General features: G+C 39.8%; 1 long non-coding RNA gene across 1 annotated transcript; it reads right to left on the bottom strand.

The window, feature by feature from the left end:
- Positions 1-2410: 2410 nt before the first annotated feature.
- Positions 2411-21958, bottom strand: LOC124777293. The gene is made up of 3 exons (XR_007015707.1): positions 21820-21958; positions 19843-19956; positions 2411-2885 (listed from the first exon to the last, which is right to left on the bottom strand). It is a non-coding gene; the product is annotated as an uncharacterized LOC124777293 (long non-coding RNA).
- Between the last annotated feature and the right edge of the window lie 346 nt (positions 21959-22304).

Raw genomic sequence — 22304 nt, 5'->3', positions numbered from 1 at the left:
ATTCCATTATGGACTTTCCATTGTTTGGTGTTTTTCTTTTTCTTTTGCTTGAATTATTTCAGAAAACTAGTACTGCTGTTCTGCGTAACTTTCAAGTAGTCCGTTATCTTCTCAATCTGAACATAAGCCAGATAACGATTCTACACAATTTATTTTTTAAATAACATCTCACTACACTGCCTGCAATCTGTTCAACATTTTCACTATACAATGACAATGTGCTCTAATATGCGTGACAATTGTCAACCATGTAAGGATCAACTTCGTTATTAACATCTGCCAACACGGTTGCCAATTTTCATTAACAAGAGGATCTACTTGTGCAATGAAACATATCCTGTAGGCAGCTTTAAACTGAACAGTTTTTGAATGTTTCTCTTACAACCTCTGCTATGGAAAGAAGCAAGAAATAATTCCAAATGATCTCCGTTTAACCAATGTATCAAAATGCATTTGAGAGATGTTCTTTGTGTCAAAATGTAAATTTCACAGTGTCTTCTAAGATTCATTAAATCAACTGCAAGTCCAAGAATTGCAGCATTCCTGGTAAAGCTGTGCACAAATGTACCATACAAAAAACACAATGTTTTTCATGTAAGCAATGCACTCCTCTATACTGCTCACTGCTTCTATTCTGTTATTCCTATAATAGGAACCTTTGCTCTCTTTCCTAGTAGAAGACACAAACTAAGTGAATCAAAACATAAGTCAATATGTTTTATAGAGGGTGTTTCTGAAGATTGTGCAAAAATTTAACAGTACATATAGGATGCCCCACTGAACAATTTGAGGTAGAGAACCTGGAATTGGAGAAGCCAGCTTAAGGAGATAATAGGAATAAAATCACATTACTGTGTACTTTTTTATTTACGTTAGTTACAGTTAACTGTAAATACCATCACTGACACAACGAACGTACCATTCATACTGTATCTTACAAAATGTGCTGAAACTGACAGCCATCAACCTCAATGCAAACACAACATCTGCGAACAAGCTTCTGATGCACGACAAATAACCCTGGGTTGTTTCGAATCACATCACAGGTAGCTACAATTCTGGCAACTAACTCCATCTTCGTATCCACTGGGGTCTCATACAAAAGTGACTTTAGGTATCCCCATAGAAAATACACTCCTGGAAATTGAAATAAGAACACCGTGAATTCATTGTCCCAGGAAGGGGAAACTTTATTGACACATTCCTGGGGTCAGATACATCACATGATCACACTGACAGAACCACAGGCACATAGACACAGGCAACAGAGCATGCACAATGTCGGCACTAGTACAGTGTATATCCACCTTTCGCAGCAATGCAGGCTGCTATTCTCCCATGGAGACGATCGTAGAGATGCTGGATGTAGTCCTGTGGAACGGCTTGCCATGCCATTTCCACCTGGCGCCTCAGTTGGACCAGCGTTCGTGCTGGACGTGCAGACCGCGTGAGACGACGCTTCATCCAGTCCCAAACATGCTCAATGGGGGACAGATCCGGAGATCTTGCTGGCCAGGGTAGTTGACTTACACCTTCTAGAGCACGTTGGGTGGCACGGGATACATGTGGACGTGCATTGTCCTGTTGGAACAGCAAGTTCCCTTGCCGGTCTAGGAATGGTAGAACGATGGGTTCGATGACGGTTTGGATGTACCGTGCACTATTCAGTGTCCCCTCGACGATCACCAGTGGTGTACGGCCAGTGTAGGAGATCGCTCCCCACACCATGATGCCGGGTGTTGGCCCTGTGTGCCTCGGTCGTATGCAGTCCTGATTGTGGCACTCACCTGCACGGCGCCAAACACGCATACGACCACCATTGGCACCAAGGCAGAAGCGACTCTCATCGCTGAAGATGACACGTCTCCATTCGTCCCTCCATTCACGCCTGTCGCGACACCACTGGAGGCGGGCTGCACGATGTTGGGGCGTGAGCGGAAGACGGCCTAACGGTGTGCGGGACCGTAGCCCAGCTTCATGGAGACGGTTGCGAATGGTCCTCGCCAATACCCCAGGAGCAACAGTGTCCCTAATTGGCTGGGAAGTGGCGGTGCGGTCCCCTACGGCACTGCGTAGGATCCTACGGTCTTGGCGTGCATCCGTGCGTCGCTGCGGTCCGGTCCCAGGTCGACGGGCACGTGCACCTTCCGCCGACCACTGGCGACAACATCGATGTACTGTGGAGACCTCACGCCCCACGTGTTGAGCAATTCGGCGGTACGTCCACCCGGCCTCCTGCATGCCCACTATACGCCCTCGCTCAAAGTCCGTCAACTGCACATACGGTTCACGTCCACGCTGTCGCGGCATGCTACCAGTGTTAAAGACTGCGATGGAGCTCCGTATGCCACGGCAAACTGGCTGACACTGACGGCGGCGGTGCACAAATGCTGCGCAGCTAGCACCATTCGACGGCCAACACCGCGGTTGGATCAAGTATGGTGGGTCTGACACACCGGTGTCAATGTGTTCTTTTTTCAATTTCCAGGAGTGTAATAAAGGGGATACAGGTCAGGTGATCTTGCAGGCCATGGAGTAGGACCACCCCTTCCAATCTAGTACCCAGGAAATACAGCACTGAGAGATGGCTGCAGACATCCATACTGAAGTGCTCTCATGAACGGCCAAGAATATGTTCTCCAATAACTCAGGTAGAGCTCTTTGCATAAACCTCAAGTACAGGTGGCCATTCACATGGCCAGGTGGAAGATATGGGCCAATGAAGTTGTTGCCTACTATGCAAACCCAAATATTCACAGCAACATGTACTTGATGGTGTGACTCCACTACAGTGTGAGGGCTTTCCTCATCTTTTGCAGAGAACCCAGTTTCTCAACAACTGGGCACACAATAAATATGGTCATGTCCACTTGACGAAGCAATGCCTACAAAGAAAGAAAATTAAACATAATTAAATACAACATAAATGAAAATGCATTGGCACAAACTATGGAACTATGCAAGAAAATTTTCATTTCACCACAATAAGAATGATCAACACACACTTCAAACATTAAATTCATTTATGATTTATATGTGTCAAATTTAAAAGAGTGGTGTAAAAGTTGTTATCATAAAAATGGTTTATAATAAGCAATTTCTGGTGTTAAGCATCTAAATTAGTAGAACAGAAATTAATTTGAAAGAGTTGATGGTTCCATAATTTATAACACTTTAACACAAAAAAAGATTTATTTTCAATATCAGTATAAATGCTTTGTAATAGGGACAGTAAGCTCTCTCAAAACCAAGTAGTTTCATGTACATTACCACAGAAGAAAAAAAAAAAAAAAGAGAACAAACGTTGACACTCAATTTCAAACTACAAATTAATAATACAGCCCAATATCTATAATAACTGTAAATACATTAAACGAGTGAACGTCTTGGTTGTTAATGCTTTGATCCATTCTGTAAACTTTATAATAATATTTCAGTATTGAAATGTGACAGACATTTATAATCACTTACAAGGAGACAAATATTTGCTTACAAGATACGCTTGCTGTTCACAATGCTGTTGACATACTGAGACTGGCTTTAATTCCCTATAATCTTTTGTTCGACACACTGTCTGTATGTGGTCATTTCTGCACAGTTCTTTCCCCTTTCTTTTGCAGGTGACTTGGAAAATAATACAGTCGCCTTCTGTCATTCACTTCATACATGAATTTTGCTTCAAAATGTGAAGAACAAGTAAGAGTGTGTTCTGTCAGGCACCAATTTTCTTTTCCATCAGAATAACCCATTTCTTCATCAGCAGCCTGCGCTCCAAAGGAAACCGAGGGTAAAACAATAAATTCACATTTATTGTAAAGTTAAACACGTAGAAGTTCTGCACTGGCTTATAAGACAAGAGTACTAAGAGAACAGTACCCATTTGAAATAAAAAATATTTATAGTTTTATTGCTTCTGTGCATGCAGTTATTCACTCGACAAATGGTAGGCATGGTTTTGAAAAGACATTAGGCAATTGGTAAATGATTATCTTACAATATCACACATGAAATCTCCCACTTTCAAAATGACTCTGAACGACCACCAAAGCATAGTGGCTAACAGTAGTGTGTGGCACTACAAGGAGCACTAAATACCATCCCGTAGACACACTATACATGTTCTCTCTCTCTATGATCAAACTGGCTGTCTGTGAATACACATTTCATCAGTCTTGGTGGTTGTATACACACATGGAACAAGAAATAAAAGCATAGCAAGGCAATTAGACTCGAGTTTTAGAAGATATTCCTTCAGGAATGAGACACATTCCCTGTTTGAAGGTCTACAAAATAAAAAGAAATGCTGGTTGTTCAACCTAATAAAAAATTTAATTTCAAATCATTACAATTAATTGTGCAAATAATGCATGAATATGAAACTAAACAACCAACTAACATTGAAGCTGTGCGGCACTGTTTACAGAAAATTCATAAGTGATATGAGGAAAGAGTTCAAAAACACTTCACAGCCAGTGTCATTTTACTCGGGACTGGAAGTCGATCAAAGGAAGACGATCCTATACAAAACAGTCAATTGCACTAGGTAAAGAAAATTTTAGAATGCTTTACTACAAATGACTAAGTCTGTGGCAACTCCAATCATTAAAACAGCGATACAGAAGTAGGGTCACCTAACATTACACACTCTTATAGACAAGCAGCGAGTGCTCCTACATTTTTGTGGTGTGGAAGCAGAAATGGTATAACAAATGCTGTAAGAGAAGTACCTAGGAAGTTAGAAAATCCAACATATCTCTATGTAATACAAGTGTAACAAATTCTTTGATATCGTAATGGCACTTCCAAATGTGATACTATCTACAAATGAAATGTCAGGGAATTCTAGATTGTTATAGTGACACTAATCATCATGGTGATCTTGGTACTGATTGATCAATGTATAATCGTGGTGCTTCTATTAACTGAACTGCCTGGTAACAAACCTCGGTTGCCATGTTGACCAACAGAATCTGATGTTATTGCAGCTAACGCTACAGCTTCAGAAATCATCTGGATTAAACATTTCCTTAATAACCTTAATCAGGTAATCACAGTGCTTAATTGAAGAGTTAACAATGAAGCTGCTAATCAACTTGCTCAGAATCTGGAGTTTCATCGAAGAATAAAACACATTTAAGTACGACTTTTTTTTTGTACATAAACAATCACTACTGGTGAAAGCAATATATCAATAGCAGATATTTTGCCTACATTATTGTTGGGGATTGATTTCAGATGGTAATCAATAATATAGGATTTTGTAAGTTAATGAATATGAGATTTGTTGATGTTCACAAACATTTGTTTTATTTAATAACTCTAGTACAATTACAAACGCTGAGGATCATGTTTACTCTGATATCCATAACTAGCATTTTTTTTCTTGTTTTTCATGTAACTCTGTACCTTGCTAAAGGTGTGTTTCAATAAAAAGTCAATATTCACAAAAATCCAATGTTCCCTACACAAATGCCCATTAGCAGATATCCAGTTAACTGCTTGGGAGATAGCTTGCCAAAAAGTTCTAGAGTACTCATAGTTGACAGTTGAAGTCTGTCTTTTAGTGAGTTCCGCTGAAATTTAATGTTGCAAAGTTTTTTCAGTATTTGTCTCAAAGTCATCACATTGTCTGCAGTGTTAGTACAAAGGAGACTCCACCTTATTCTTGCCAACCAGTGTCTCATACCACTTATTAATTTGAATTATAAATCAGCTTGACGTAAGCCCTGCTAATGCAGCAACTGTGAATATTACAGTCTGGGAGATGAGTCTTTGGTACTGACACATTTCTAGTGCCGTTCCATTGCCTAAAAACCACAGGAAGCTAACCACTGATAAGACTGCTCTTGAGCAGGCAGCACAAGCCACACTGCCACTCTGCAAACCAGATGTGTGCCTATGTCTGAAAACATACTAGTGACTAATGTCACTAGTATGCTGTTGTTTCGATGTTTGCCTAAATAGAAGTTTGATTCATAGCTTAATTTATTTTTGTTGTTTTTAGTGTTTATTCACTTTTGGTACATTTTAAACAAAGTCTAGTGTGACGAATAGTGCCAGCTTAACACATGAAGTGAAACAGAGAAAACAAATCTGTGAAGTCCATCAGTGACCATTATGGATAAAGTCCTACATTATTCTGCTGTTCACAACAACATACGAACTTCGGCAACAAAAAAGATAATATTATTCTGTGGCTGGAAAAATGAAAAGTGGTTCCTGGAGAAGATCTAAAGAAGACTGTACTGCTCAAAATTGTGGCACAAAAGAAACCACATTCCCACTTACATAACTGATGAGACTGCTAAAGGCCATGGCTTCCTTCATACCATTGTTACTTCAATGCCAAGGGCACAAATAAAAAAACTATGTTGCTGCAAACAACAAGAAATTCACCATCTCTGAAGTTGAAAATCTCCTTTTGGAAGCTGTCAATCAAGTGAGCAAACAACAAGAAATTCACCATCTCTGAAGTTGAAAATCTCCTTTTGGAAGCTGTCAATCAAGTGACAAGTGAGACCTGGATGAAAATTGCTAACAGCAGTGCAAGTATCATCATTAGGGCAGCCAAAACGGAAGGTTGTGGAAGAATGCATCAAAAATTAAATTACAAATCTGGGAAGGAGCAGTGATAGTTTAAACAATGCTGAAGTAGACTATTCTAAATCAGATTCTGACAGTGATGTGAGTGGTGTTTTCCCATTCGTGTAACGTCAACACATGCAAGAATTTAAGAAGGGAGAACGCAAATGATCTTTCGTCATACTGTAATTTCTTCAGATTATGGCTTTATTTACTGATAAATTATTGTCACTCATTGTAGAACTAATTAATGCAAATATTTAACAACAAAAACTGTTAATGTTCAATGATTTGTGAAAACAGTTTTCATAACTTCTGTTAAGTACAACAATGAACTTTATGACAGTTCAGAATATTATAAACTCAACAGCTCTTTTCTATCTTATTTACTGCAAACATTAACTGTAAATAAATTCACACATACGAATACAGCCTGTATGTTGTCGAATCTTTTGTTTCTGCTCATAGAAAACACGAATAGTAGTGACCGGGTGTGGTTTGCTCTAAGCCACACCCAGCAACATTGTTGTCTGCTCGCCTGTTAATACTAATGATTTGTCTCATTGACCATTACACTTCACTGAAACACACTTTTAGCAAGGCACAGAGCAATATGAAAAACAAGGAAAAAAGCTAGGCATAGATCACAGAGTATACAATATCCCCAGAGTTTGTAATTATGCAAGAGTTATTATCTTGAAGCACTGAAGAGTCTAGGAAAAACCATTTGGTACTATACCCAGTGAAAGGAAAATCCTGATGTCACCTTGGCATGGTAGAGAAGGGCCACGGCTTATATCACAAGTGGCTAATGCCACAGAAACCACGTTTCCTGGGATAAGGAGACTCCTTCTGTCAAGTGCAAACAGCCTTCTTAGAGGGTGAATGAGTGAATAGAAAGCAGGGTACTCTCTTGCCCTCAGAGTGGAAAACCAGTCCCAAAGGTGGATGAGCCTGGCCAACAGCAGAGGATACTGAAAGCAACAGAAAAACAGCATAATAAGACACACCTTGGTATCCCCCGTCTCTCTCGACTGTGCTCTCGAGTATGGTTGTTCCTGAGAAGAAATTTTCTTGGAAAGGCCTGCAATCTGACCTCCAGGTGGGCACTTCCTCAGGAGAACCATGCACTGAATTAAATAATGATACGATGAGGATAAGGGAAACCCATCTACTGAGGATTGTTGCATAGGATGTGAAGACAATGAATAAGAATGGAAAACTGGAAAACACAAAGAGAGAAATAATATCAGCCTTTTTAGGTTAAGCAATGTTCGACAGGAAGGAGAAGAAGAATTTGAATCTGGAGGGTACAAGGACATTTACAACAGATCAAAAAGGAAGGAAAATGAAGTTGGAGTTATATAAAGGAATCATCTGGAAGGACATAGTGACAGTTATTCCAATTACTGACAAAGTGTTAGAGGTGAAATTAAAAAATAATCCTGTGGATACATTGAATATTCAAGTTTACATGCCAACATCAGATGTAAACAAAGATAAAGTGGACAAAATATATGGGCAAATTGAGGAAGTTTATGAAGAAAATGGGAAAGGACAAGTAATAAATGTAATGGTCAGTGGTACAGTGGAATGGGAAGAAGAAGCAATGTATTTGCAGACTATGGACCAGAAAAGGCCAATTAAAGGAGAGAAAAACTGATAGTCTTCTGTGAATGATTTGATTTCTGGATGGCTAATACTCTGTTTAAGCACCATAAAATAAGAGTATTTACATAGAAAGCTCCTGGTGATATTGTTAGATATCAAATAGACTCTGTCATAATCAATCACAGTTTCAAATGCAGCATGTGCAGATGCTGATACAGACCGTAGTTTACTCATAGCAGATATTTAAAGATATGGGATGTTGGGAAACTGAGGAATTAGACTGTTAAAGAGTGCAATCACTATGTTGAAAATAAATTGGACATGTAACAGAAGTCACTAATGAGTGGAATATCATTAGAAATCAAAATGAAGTGTGGATAACAGGAATTACACTGAATAAAATCCATGCACACAGAAAACAGAAAAACCACAATTTGGAAAAAAGGACAAAATGGATGAGCACAGAAAACAGAAAAAGCGCAATTCAGAAAAAAGCACGACACATTTCAGAAAACTGAACAATGAAATAAGAAAGTTAACTGACCAGGCTGGATAGGACTGGATGACGAAACACTAAGGGGAAAGAGAGGAACTGGAAAAGCAAATTAAAAGTCCAGAACAGCAAAATCCTTAAAAAGAAGAGAAGTAAGGAAAATAAGCAAACAAGGCATATTAGATAAATATGGGAAGAAAACAGTATGTGTAGAAAAGGAAGAAAAAGTTTGAATGGATTATGTGGAAGTCATACAGTACTCAGGCAGATAACAGCAGACTGGATTTGGAAGATGAAGCAGAACAAAATGAAGGAGATCAATCTTCTAAGATACTGAAACAGGAATTGCTCATGATAGTAGCAAACTGGGGGGAAAAGTAGTGGGGAGGCTCTGGGGGGAAGTCACTGAGGTCCTCTCCTGGAACTGAAAAATACGCAACAAGAATACAGGGTGGCTACTCTCACTTGAAAAAAAAAAAAAATTTATTGTCAGTCCCAGCTAGACATGGGGAGCCAGATGCTATCATAAGAAGTTCCTGATACATTAATGGTGAGGGTGAGCACTGTACTACCACACTCTCTTGGGACCCTATATCCCATTCCAATCTCATTTCAACTCTCCCGAAGAGGACATATGGTATATATAATATTACTAATTGACCCTAATTTAAACTGTTGTTTTGACATGGTTTACATTGGGCGTCACTAGAATGAAGGAAACATGTTGGATTGAAAGCTAATGTACCACCTTAATTGGCACACAATACAAATTTCAGGTACATAGTAGGAAGTATTTTGCTGTTGTAATTATGGAGTAATTAACTAATAAAGTTTGGATATTTCCAAGTCATAGAGGGTCAGATATTTTTATTGTTTGAATCCCAAATAAAAATATGACACAATCAATATGACAGAATCAAGCGTACTAATGTTTTAATTGGTGTTAGTTGATAAAATTGTAATTACGACCATACAGAAAAGTAGAATTTTACTCATACAAAAATTACTTAGTTGCATCTATAACTTTGATTCAATAAAACTAATCACTCTGTTCACTTGAAAATGATAGCATGATTTTCCTTTAAGTCAGTTAAATACTATATGCAAATGAAATATATTGTTGCAATGATAAAACATGTAATTTATTGTCTTAATAGTAACAGATTCTTTACTGTCTTTGTATGAATTACTCACTTATATTCTATGCAAATTTCTATGTAATTTGGGAAGATATATATAAAAACTAGAATTGTATACATGCAAATTTCAATATGTAATTGTTTAAAACTATATAAATAGATGTGATTTGTATGCCGCCATACTTCAGTCATAGACTGATTTTCTATTTTTGTAAAATGCAATTCCCTGAGAATTCAGACTGTAAGTTCTACGATGTACATTTGCTGCCGAATATCTAGCGTGCAAAATATCTTTTGTAAACAAGAAGTACTAAAACTTATTCTAACTATTACTTGATTACCTTGTGATGATGCAGTGTCATCAAAATGAACCAACGGAAGCATCAAGAAGCACCACCCCAGATTACACAAGATACGTATAAAACTGGTAGAGGATTTTTTTTTTTTTTTTATGCTGGTAATGAGTTGTAAAATGTGGTATACTGAACATTGTTCTTTTTGTGTTTAACTACGATACACATTCTAAACTTTGCAGAAACATTTTTGCCAAGTTTTATCACTGCACCTCACAAAAACATTTTTTCTTCCCTCTCAGTTGAAACATACTATACAAGAGCAGTAGTTTGACGGCACTTTATAAACATCATTGATTTATATTGAGTAACATTCACATAATTAACACACTTTGAAATAATAAGTATTCTAAAGTTTTTCATTTATAAAACTCAATTCCAAAGCTAGGTTAAAAACACAGAATTCACCAAGATTTTATGAAATTCCTGAAGTACCCTGAGAGTCCTCTGATCTTTCCAGGTAAAATGGAATCCCTGAGAATTCCAGGTTTCCCAGAGGAATTGCCACCAGGCAACTTTTTGCCATTTATGCACATGAAGATTAAGTTAGCAGAGAGCTAGTGAAGATGGAGGAAGGTAGTGTTGGGGGGGTTGTTGGGAACTGGCAGTTGGTAAGAAGGCTAGCATGAGGAGGATGAGATTTCACAATTTTGTAGCGTGTGCTAGCAACAACTTCCAGCCTGCCAGAGTTGAGAGGAAAGGAGCCTCCATATGGTGTAGTAGTAGTAGTAGTAGGAGGGAATGTGCAGCAGACTCTGTGAATATGAAGGATAGGAAGAGCACAAATGTTAGAAAGAAGAGAGTATCGCTACTAGATAGCAGTCATGGTGAAGGTGTAGGTCCTCAATTACAGGAGAGGGATTTGGTCACCAGCATTTTCAAACCACATATTGGGCTAGATCAGTTGACTGAGGGTTTAGGGCCTTTATGTAAGGATTTTACAAAGGAGGATCAGGTAGTGCTACGGGCATCAATGCGGAGCTGAAGATGGTGTTGAAGACTGCTGACGTGGCACAGATTGCACTGCTACTGTTGGGGACTATCGGGAAATAGTGCTACATTAGGCAAGGCGTGCACCTCCCTTTTTCAGGATAAACCATACGACAGGCTCCAACCCCTCCCCCCTTCCCAATTATCTCAACCAGTTTACAGATTTCTTCAGCCCATGTCCATAAGATAAATTGTTCCACATCAGAGTGCTCAAACTCCACAAAATTTTGTCAGAATTGTCTATTAATCATCACAATGTGCAGTCCGTTAAAAATAAATTATGCCAGCTGGAGGCTGAATTAGGCTGAATTACAGTTTTTGAATAGCGTGGCAGCACGCATTACGGAGCAGTGGTATAGGGATAAATGCAGCATATAGTGTCATCATCACATGGATATTTTTGTTGCTATTGGAGAACTAAGATAAGGGGAAGGGCATCAAACATTTGTAAAGAGGGGAAAAAATGATGCACCACAAAGGAATAATCCAAATGGGACAGAAATTGGTTGATGTAATGTACATATTCAGACAAACAAATATTTACAACTCCAGAAACACTGGATGATTTATTCAGGAGAAAGAGTTTCACAAATTAAGCAAATCAGTAACACGTTGGTCCACCTCTGGCACTTATGCAAGCAGTTACTCGGCTTGGCATTGAGTGATAAGAGTTACTGGATATCCTCCTGAGGGATATAGTGCCAAATTCTGTACAATTGGCCTGTTAGATCAACTAAATCCTGAGTTGGTTGAAGGGGCCTGCCCAAAATACTCCACATGTTCTCAGTTGGGAGAGATCCGGCAGCCTTGCTGGCGAAGGTAGGATGGCAAGCATGAAGACAAGCAGCAGAAACTCTTGCCATGTGCGAGTAAGCAGTATCGTGCTGAAACGTAAGCCCAAAATGGCTGGCTTGACATGAAGGGAAAAACTAAACGGAGTGTGGAATATCGTTGATGTACTGTTGTGCTGTAAGGATGCCACAGACGACAACCCAAGCGGTCCTGCTAAGAAAAGAAATTGCACCCCACACCACGCCCTGACTGTCAGGCCACTGGTGGGTTAGTGAGGTTGGTATCCCACCACTATCCAGTGCACATGAAGACGTGTCTTCAGCCTGGAATCTCATTGCCTGGAGTAGAATTGTTTTCAGTGAAAAGTCCTCCTTCGAACTGAACACTGATGACCAGTAAAGATGTGTCTGGAGACGCTCTAGATAATGAGTGATGATCTGGGGTGCCATTTCTTTTCATAGCAGGATCCCTTTGGTTGTCAGCCACGATTCCCGTACAGAACAGTGGTATGTTGACAAAGCTGTACTCCTGTGACATGAAATGGCACCCCAGACCATCACTCCTAGCTGTTGAGCCATATGGTGGGTGACATTCAGGTTGATATCCCACTGCTGTCCAGGGCATCTCGAGATGTACCTTCATTGATCATCGGGGCTCAGGTCAAAGTGGGACTCGTCACTGAAGACAATTCTACTGCAGTCAATGAGATTCCACACTGAACAAGTGTCTTGAGGCACACCAGACAGTGGTGGGATACCACCCCAGCTGTCACCTACCATATGGCCTTCTTTTCATAGCAGGATACCTGCAGTTGTGTCACCATTACAGCACAGTGGTACATCAACGATATTCTATGCCGTTTTGTTGCCCCTCATGGCAAGCCAGCCTGGACTTACATTTCAGCAAGATAATATCCATCTACCACGTCAAGAGTTTCTACTGCTTTTAATGTGAACCATAATGACTAAAATTTCTGGAAGAAATAATAGTTTTATCAATCCCTGGAAAGAAGAAAAAGCAGCCTCACCTTGTCACTGACCTACATGCTTTCCAGAATGATGCAATTTGCAGGTTTGTTTATGGTTACTACAGCAAGAAAGAGAAACCTATCATTGCAAAGTTACCAGTATCATTAAAGGAAAGCGGAATTTTCAGGGGTGAGAAAACATCACTACAAATTGTGCTGAAGAGCATGGAATTCTGTTGCAAAATGCCAGACAGACCCAAACTCTTGTTAGAAAAGGCACATACTGTTACGGCTAGAAGCCTTGTCTTGCACAAAATTGGGGTCAAAGACATTAATTCAATAATATGCATAGATGAAATGTGGGTTAATAGCAGGGAAGCTGTCAGAAAATGCTAGAAGGTAGCAGTCATCAGGCAATGGGAAGAGGAGCTAGATTAATTTTGTTCCATTCAGGCCCTTCCAGTGGTTTTGTCTCCGTTGCAATTTTAGTTTTTGGGATCAACAAGACGGGTGATTACCATGAAGACATAGATCACATGATCTGTCGAGTGGTTCACGAATCTTTTAAAACTATTTCCAGGCCCTAGAACAACTGTAACCAACCATGCCCCGTATCATTCAGTCCTTTACAATAACAGAGGTGGATAGGCTGTTGAGTGATATACTTGCAACAGTGGATGCAGCCTCATGGAGGAAAAGTGTCGAGCGCATCAAAAATCTAATTAAAGCAGCACAGAGAATGAATGGTATCATCAGTGGCTATGAACAGCTAATGATTTGTCTTGGTAATGATGATGACGAATACAGTTTTCCTGCTGATTCCAATAACAGTAGTGATGGGGAGCTAGATAGAATTTCACCACTGTCACCACAAATTGATGAATGAAAAGCTACAAATATTAGTTATTTATTGCATCATTGTCATTACAAAATGTAGAGCGAAAAGCTGCAATCTTGGTTATTATTTATTTTGTAAAGTATGTACCATACTGCTTTCGAACATCTGTCATCAACAAATGCTTATTTTCTGTATTTCTTTGCTCTGTTATAGAAAGCATGCACTTTGTTATGCTTATAGCTATGTATTATTATCTGGTTATTTGTTTCGTGGAACTATGATAGGAACTGAAAAACTAATTCTTATATACACTGTTATTGCTCAATAGCTTACATTTACAAGATGGAATGGAAAATTGTATCTGCTGTTATGTGTATAGAAGCTGCTGCTGCAACATAATTACTGTAGTATAGGCAACCTAACTTGACATATTGTGAACTGTAAAGTGCAACATTTCATCGGTGTAGGTACAGATGCACTATGTGTAAGAGGAATAGCGAACAAGTTGTTCCAGTCTTTCCTGGAAAAGAAGGGGCAAAAGGCCAGGATAATCTATACATCCAATGACGATAAATTTTTAGTAAAACAATTGTCGGCCAAGAAACACACAAACTTTGGTGTACCTCAGGATAGTATACTGGATCCAGTTCTATTCTTAATACATATCAATGACTTTCCAGATAGTGTAAGACATGGAGAAATTGTTCTCTTCACTGATGACAGCAATATCATTGTCATTAATAAAACAACACATCTCCTACTGAAGAAAGCAAATGATGCCCTCAAGGAAGTTGTCACCACAAACGTTGGTTATTCAGGTTTATCACAGATGGTACATTACTGTGACTGGATAGTGTATGGTTTTTATGTTATTTGCCATCAGAAGATTCTTGTGTGCAAATTAAGGAACACTGTATAATAGGGACCACCCGAGTGAGGTGATGCTGCTTTTAACGCACTAATCCATATTCGAGAGGATAGGGTTCACTCTGTCTGACCATCCTGATTTGAGTTTTTGTGGTTTTCCCAGATCACTTCAGGCATATTCTGGAATGTTCCCATCATCAAGGCCAAGGCCGACCAATTGGCCTATCATTATACAGGATGTTTTGAAACTATTTGTTTAAATTAATAAGGAGGTAGAGAACATCAAAACAAATACATTTCGATAAGGAATATATAGTCTATGAAGTCAACTTGTACTGTTAGGGAACATTTTGTAACTGGTGCCGACATAAGCTGTTGCGTTGGTATCACTGACTGGGGATGTACCGACATTCAAAACTGCTCTGTGTATGGATTGTTGGCTCTGCGGTGTGATTAGAAACACACAGATTCATTCACAAGCATCACGACCATGTGACAACAATGGCGACTTCCTTGTAAACATACCAATTCAGTCACAATCATTACTGCCTTGTAACAAGAGCAGAGAACTTGAAGAGTTTATGTATGCTGAAATGGCTGACATGCTTCTGGTATATAGAAGTCTGTGAATGAAAAAGGATGAGCAGCAATGACAGCACTCTCCCAACTGAAGAGTTCCACAACACCAAACATTCAGACATTTGCATCACCTGCTACATGAAACAGGCACTTTCCATGCAAGTATTCATGTCGGAATCGAGCAGTGCGCACTCCTTAAATGGAAGACGGGATTCTGTGACATGTTGAAGACACTCCATCTACTAGTGCATGATGTACTTCACACACCCTTGGCATCAGTCATAGCCTTGTGAGGAATGTGTTATATGACCAGCAGCTTCATCCTTTCCATCTTCCACAATGCGCACAGTCCGCACAAGGATTTTTACAACAGACTGCCTTGCACCCCTTATTCCTGGCCAAGATCCTTCACACTGGTGAGGCTTTATTTACTCGTCAAGGACATTTCTATATTCACAATTCACATATTTGCATGCATATGAATCCATGTATTCAGCTCATGCTCATCAACACAATTCAGTGTTAATGTGTGGGTGAGTATTCTCGGCGATGGGTTGATTAGACCGTATATTCTTACATTCCACCTCAACAGATGGAGATCGCATCTTTATGGAAGATGTATTGCCAGAAATGCTGGGGAATGCACCTCTGATTAATACACAACGCATGTAATTCAAGCATTTCAGAATTGGTGTGAGGAATCGTCTGAGAGCCATCTTCAGGATTCAATGGATCTGCCTAGGTGGCCATGTGTGTCTGGATTTCTTCCTCTGGGGGCATATAAAGCAGCTCATATATGGAACTGTTGTGGAAACAGAAGGAGGCCTTGTAGCTAGAATTGCTGTCACTGGTGGTACCACTGTGCACATGCCAGAAATTTTTGAACAGGTAGGACAACCAACAGCCCCAAAATGTACTGCATGTATATGGATGGTCCAATGGTTGCACATCAGAGCAGTTCCTGCAGTTACCACTGCCGCAATTAGCATTCTACGCTAACATCTGTGTAAATCACCCCTATTATCAGAAGCTGCCATCCATCAGGGACCATATGAAACACAACTAAATATCTGTTTTGATGCTCTCTACTTCCTGTATTAACTGGAACGAACTGTTTTGGAAGACCTTGTATAGCATGCTTGTATGTCTACACTTTGAGCTACTGATTCTTACTGTATTACTTTAACAACTGCAATATCACTGCGAGACGATCCTTGGATGAAATACAAACAAAAGCCTCAAGGATTTTTTTGAATGGGCAGTACACATTAAATTAACATTGAACATAAAGAAAACGAATGATATGCAATTCAGTATACAAAGGGAAAACAATTCTGTCTCATTAAGTATAGCTGATAAATTGTATAACAAACACAAAATTTTTAGGGATGAACACTGATTGTCAATGAACATGTAACATGCAATGAACACACAAAGATCCTGGCAAAAAGAATGTCATCAACCCGTTATGTTCTTAGGATTTTTTCATTAGTTTGTCCCAGCCATTGTCATGTGGTGGCAAAGTATGACTAGGTACATACAATTCTTAGCTAAGAGATTCTTTTCTGGAGATTGAAGGCACAAAACATGACAACACTTTTTAAACTGCTGGAAAGAGCTGTAAGAATAATAATGGAAAATCCAGGGTGGAATGCAACATTATCATTAGTAGTCGACCTCATTGTAAACTGAACCATATGAGATTATGTACCAATCAGTGGTGCACTTTTCAGGGAAAACATAATAAAGTAAATCACTGAGAGTTCTATACATAATCACAGAACAAGAGCCAGTTTGGACTTAACACATACCAAGAAAAAACAAAACAACAAACTCAAAACTAGCATTTTCTATCAGGGACTAAAACGACACACGTCAAAAAAAGTTTGGCATCACCCCAGTTCCCAGAACTCGGGAAGATAGACGTTGACTGTGGACACTGTATCACAGTCACAGTCCCTTTGACTGTTCAAAGATGTCACTAAACCCACCCAAAGATGTAAACAACCATGCATGAGCAGTGCCTATTAGACAGAGAGGGTCCGACAGCTGATCAGTTTCAGTCATTCCACCAGGAAGGACGTACACGGGTCGTGTTGTCTTTAGTTCAAACAGGCCTAGACAGTGAATAGGGCAGTTCAATCGTGTCCGCATTGTTACTTTGTGAACCAAACCGATGTTGTTAGGTCATGGAGGAGATACAGAGAGACAGGAACTGTCAATGACATGCATCGCTCATGCCACCCAAGGGCTACTACTGCAGTGGATGACCGCTATCTACGGATTATGGCTCAGAGGAACCCTGACAGCAACGCCACCCTGTTGAGTAAAGCTTTTCGTGCAGCCACAGGATGTCATGTTATGACTCAAACTGTGCGCAATATCCTGCATGGTGCGCAACTACACTCCTAACGTCCACGGTGAGGTCGATCTTTGCAACCACGACACCATGCAGCACGGTACAGATGGGCCCAGCAACATGCTGAATGGACCACTCAGGATTGACATCACGTTCTCTTCATCAATGAGTGCTGTATATGCCTTCAACCAGAAAATCGTCGGAGACCTGTCTGGAGGCAACTTAGTCAGGTGCCTTAGACACACTGTTCAGCGAGTGTAGCAAGGTGGAGGTTCCCTGCTGTTTTGGGGTGGCATTCATGTGGGGCCAATGTACGCCTCTGGTGGTCATGGAAGGCGCCATAACGGCTGTATGATATGTGAATGCCATCCTCCAACCGATAGTGCAACCATATCAGCAGCATATTGGCGAGGCATTCATCTTCATGGACAATTCGTGCCCCCATTGTGCACATCTTGTGGATAACTTCCTTCAGGATAACAACACTGCTCGACTAGAGTGGCCAGCAAGTTCTCCTGACATGAACCCTTTCGAACATGCCTGGAATAGACTGAAAAGGGCTGTTTATGGACAATGTGACCCACCAGCCAGTCTGAGGGATCTACACCGAATCGCTGTTGAGGAGTGGGACAATCTGGGCCAACAGTGCCTTGATAAACTTGTGGATAGTATGCCACGACAGCTACAAGCATGCATGCATCAATGCAAGAGGACATGCTACTGGGTATTAGAGGTACCGGTGTGTACAGCAATCTGGACTACCACCTCTGAAGGTCTCACTGCATGTTGGTACAACATGCAATGTGTCATTTTCATGAGCAATAAAAACGGCGGAAATTATGTTTATGTTGATCTTTTTTCCAGTTTTCTGTAGAGGTTCCGGAACTCTCGAAACAGAGGTGATGCAAAACTTTTTTTATATATGTGTATACAATACACTGCCCACAAAAACAAAAAATACAGATAAAGAGGAATATTCAGTACAAGTTGTCAGTTTTCACCAGTGACATGTAAAGCAAGCGACAAATTTTGTAAACATCATAATGTATCAGTGGCTATTTTTGTCAGATGGGCTAAGCTACAGATCAGTATCACCACAACAAGGCTCTTTTGCCTTCACATCCACTGGATTTGCCATCTTACAACCAAACTGTCATGCTGCAACCTCAGCCAGACCTTGTGCAAAGCCACAGAACTGTCTGTCACCACAGCCAAGTTTTTGTTACTTTCACATTTCGTAGCTTTGCCAACTAACAGCCAAACTGTGTAAAATTTGCACCAAAAGGTGATGTCACGGTAGCTTCACTTGCCAAAGCTGACAATTTATACTGAATATTCCTCTTGGCCTGGAAAGATTACTAAAATACATCTATCTAAGAAAGGCAACTATAAAATTCTTCACGAGTAGTGCATACTACACACTTAAAGGGTACTAAGTGGACTCAGAGTAGTGAGTAGGCCTAGTAATTAAAAGGATAACTACAACACACTGTTGCACTTCAATACATTATTAAGACTTATTGCTTTCACAAGGAACTCATATGTAAAAGTCTGAAGTGCATGATACTATGGTCTCATGATTCTCCTGAGTTCAACATCTCATTCATCAGGAGAAGGTAGACTGAGGAGCACAGCTGAATGTTTGTGTGCATGAAGTCAGTTTTCTGCTCATACTGGAGTTAACACAGTGCACCATCTTCAAACCCATTATTTACCAGCACGTGAGCTTAGTGATGTAGAATGGTTCAAATGGCTCTGAGCACTATGGGACTTAACATCTATGGTCATCAGTCCCCTAGAACTTAGAACTACTTAAACCTAACTAACCTAAGGACATCACACAACACCCAGTCATCACGAGGCAGAGAAAATCCCTGACCCCGCCGGGAATCGAACCCGGGCGCGGGAAGCGAGAACGCTGCCGCACGACCGCGAGCTGCGGACAGTGATGTAGAACAGAACTGTGTGAACACTGCATAATAGGGACCAACCAAATCAGGTAGTGCAGTTGTTAAGATTCTGACCTCATATATAGAAGGGAGGAGTTTCTCTATATGGCAACCCTGATTTGGATTTTCCATAGTTTTCCAAAATCACTTCAGCAAATGCTAGAATAGTTCCCAAATCACAGCCACATCCCAATGCCTCACCTATCTGCATAAAGCATGTTATGTATTCCGTATATTTTGAGTTATTAATTTGCTCTGTATACCCACACATTTCTTACATTTGGGATGACAAAGATAAATAATAAAATAAATATAACACTCACCTCTGTTTCTAGTCTTGTTTTGCAACAGCAGATTTACAATCCAATCTTCACTTCTGCTGCATGGCATCCTTTGCTGTTCAAATGTTTCATCAGTAGGCCTAATCATTTCAGTGGCTGAAAATATAGTTACACAACTCCATTATTTACAAAATAAACGGTTCAATCTGAAAGACCTTTTATAGTCCTTTTGACTGTATTATATGGTCTACAGCAATTACAAGAAACATAACGATTTAAACACTGACTTCCACAAAGCAATGAAACTGAGATGGCAAGCTTGCAGCTTGAATATTTACATCACAATAACAGCCAAGGTTGTTGCAATGATTGTACTCTATTCAATATATAAAATGTTTTACAGCCAACATTACACAGCAATAAACTGTACATGCAATGTTGTAAATGTATCCATGCAAAGACAGCAATGATAATAAGAGACTGGAATTTGAATAGCTTTCAAAGAGGAAAGTAACATGAGGAAAAACATATACAAATTTCATAGTGTCCAAAACTTAAATCAGGGCTCATTTGACTTGTCATTAAATTGGAACCATCAATAGTTGCTTGTGAGGGGGTCCTCCTCACAGGAGAAGTAGCACACTGGAGTCAACACTGCATTCACAATGCCTATTACAACGCAATATTGCTACAGCACATTGTATTGTTAACAGCTAAGGCTGGCGACAATTGGAAACAATCCGTAACGTCCGAAAGTCATTCTACATCCACAGATTGTCTGCTCCTACAAAAACGCCAAGTTATATTTTGTCTACAGCAATTTTGTTTCTTTTAACTATGCCCACATGGAGGAAGGACTACGTTGGAATTTGTAGTTAATTAGGGAGCACAGATCACTCTGAAAAGTGAAGGTGAAGATGCAAATAACGCTTATATAAAAAGGAATACAGCTCTAAAAGACTCTTATTCAGAGAAACTTTCTAGTAACGTTCTCCTATTGAGAAAGACATAAATTACGCCGACATTAAGTCGTACGTTTAGGAGTCTTCAGCTACAAATAAGTCTCATGTTATTACATAAACTAGTTCTCCCTCGTAAAAAATTGTTTTATAAACACACGGAAATTGTGAAGCCCTTTTGTAATTATTTGCAGTTGCTGACTAATAAGTGAGAAAGGAAAAGAAAACTTTTTAGATGTATTTGTGAAATACGGACAAAGGCTGTATATGTAACATAGTCTACTCTTCGACAGAAAAGCATTCCGAAACAATTTTGATACATTTAAAATTTGTTTTTATTTTTAGGTAAATATTAGTCTATATATGGAGACCCACTGACACTGTTGCCACACAGAACTTTTACCTTTATTTCTGAGAGAACTTAACGAGACAGTGGAGATCGAAATATCCTGGTTGAAATCAATTGCTACATCAGTCGCGTGGGGAATGATCACATAGAGCGACCGATTGCATACGCCAGCTCGTTTATTTGGGCCTTTAAACGTCTTTTAAATTTCTGTTTCACAGCGGGAAGTTTCAAGTTTTCTTTGCCTCTGGAGACGCGGCTTTAATCTGCAGAAGCGGCTAATAACACATCACAGCGGTTACACCAGTTTATACGCAACAGCAAAAGTTTGAAGGAACCCTGGCTTTTCAATCAAAACACGGGTGCATTAAAAATGGTACACACAGATTAATAGAATTACAGTTTTTCGGTTGCTTCGGTATGGCAAATTTCAGGCTAACTAAAGGCTCCGATATCGCTTCGCAACTTACAACGAAACGGTTACGTTTCAACTTAGCAAAGGCCTAGGGATACGCTGCATATCGGTTATGTCACCACAACTAGAGTTCGTATTCACAGTTGTTGGCTTCGTCAACTCACATCCAAATTGACGCCTTTCAACCTAAAATTACCTTCGGGCTGTTACTGGCGGGTGACAATCTCTAGAATTGTCTGTTCACAAGATGAAACTTACGACTACTCCAGTGAATTTATTTTCTAAAGAAAACTTCATACCGTTTTGCTCTACGATTTTTTTTCTGCAGAATGGCCTCATATATTTGTTTCATTCTCCTATAATTCGGTGCTGCACAGTAATCGAGTTCGATGTTTTCAACACAAGAAATTAGTTCTCATCCTTGACGCCATAAACAAACACAATGAGTCGTATGAATAAAACAGAGAATATACTTCATACTCAGATGTTCAGAGAAAGTTCTCTGGTCGGCATGAATAAAGCGAGTCTGAGAATATACTTCACCCGAGTATGTTCTCAGTGTGGGTTGAAGGGTGGGGGAAGTTGCTCAAAGCAAAGTATATTCTCCGATTTCGTATGAATAAAGCCAAAGAAGTTTCTCACAAGTGGAGAACATTCTCTGTTTTTGTGAGTGAGCTCCATAGCATACTTCGAGCTGAGTGAGTTGTGTTGTGATTAAGCGTTACCGAGTGTTTTTAGCGAAAATGGGGGAATTTATGTTTCTTGAAGGGCAAAAAAAGATATA

This window comes from Schistocerca piceifrons, chromosome 2 (genome assembly GCF_021461385.2).
Source record: "Schistocerca piceifrons isolate TAMUIC-IGC-003096 chromosome 2, iqSchPice1.1, whole genome shotgun sequence".
NCBI lineage: Eukaryota > Metazoa > Arthropoda > Insecta > Orthoptera > Acrididae > Schistocerca > Schistocerca piceifrons.
Note: the sequence above shows the minus strand (reverse complement) of the source record. Positions and strands in the feature narration are given on the sequence as shown.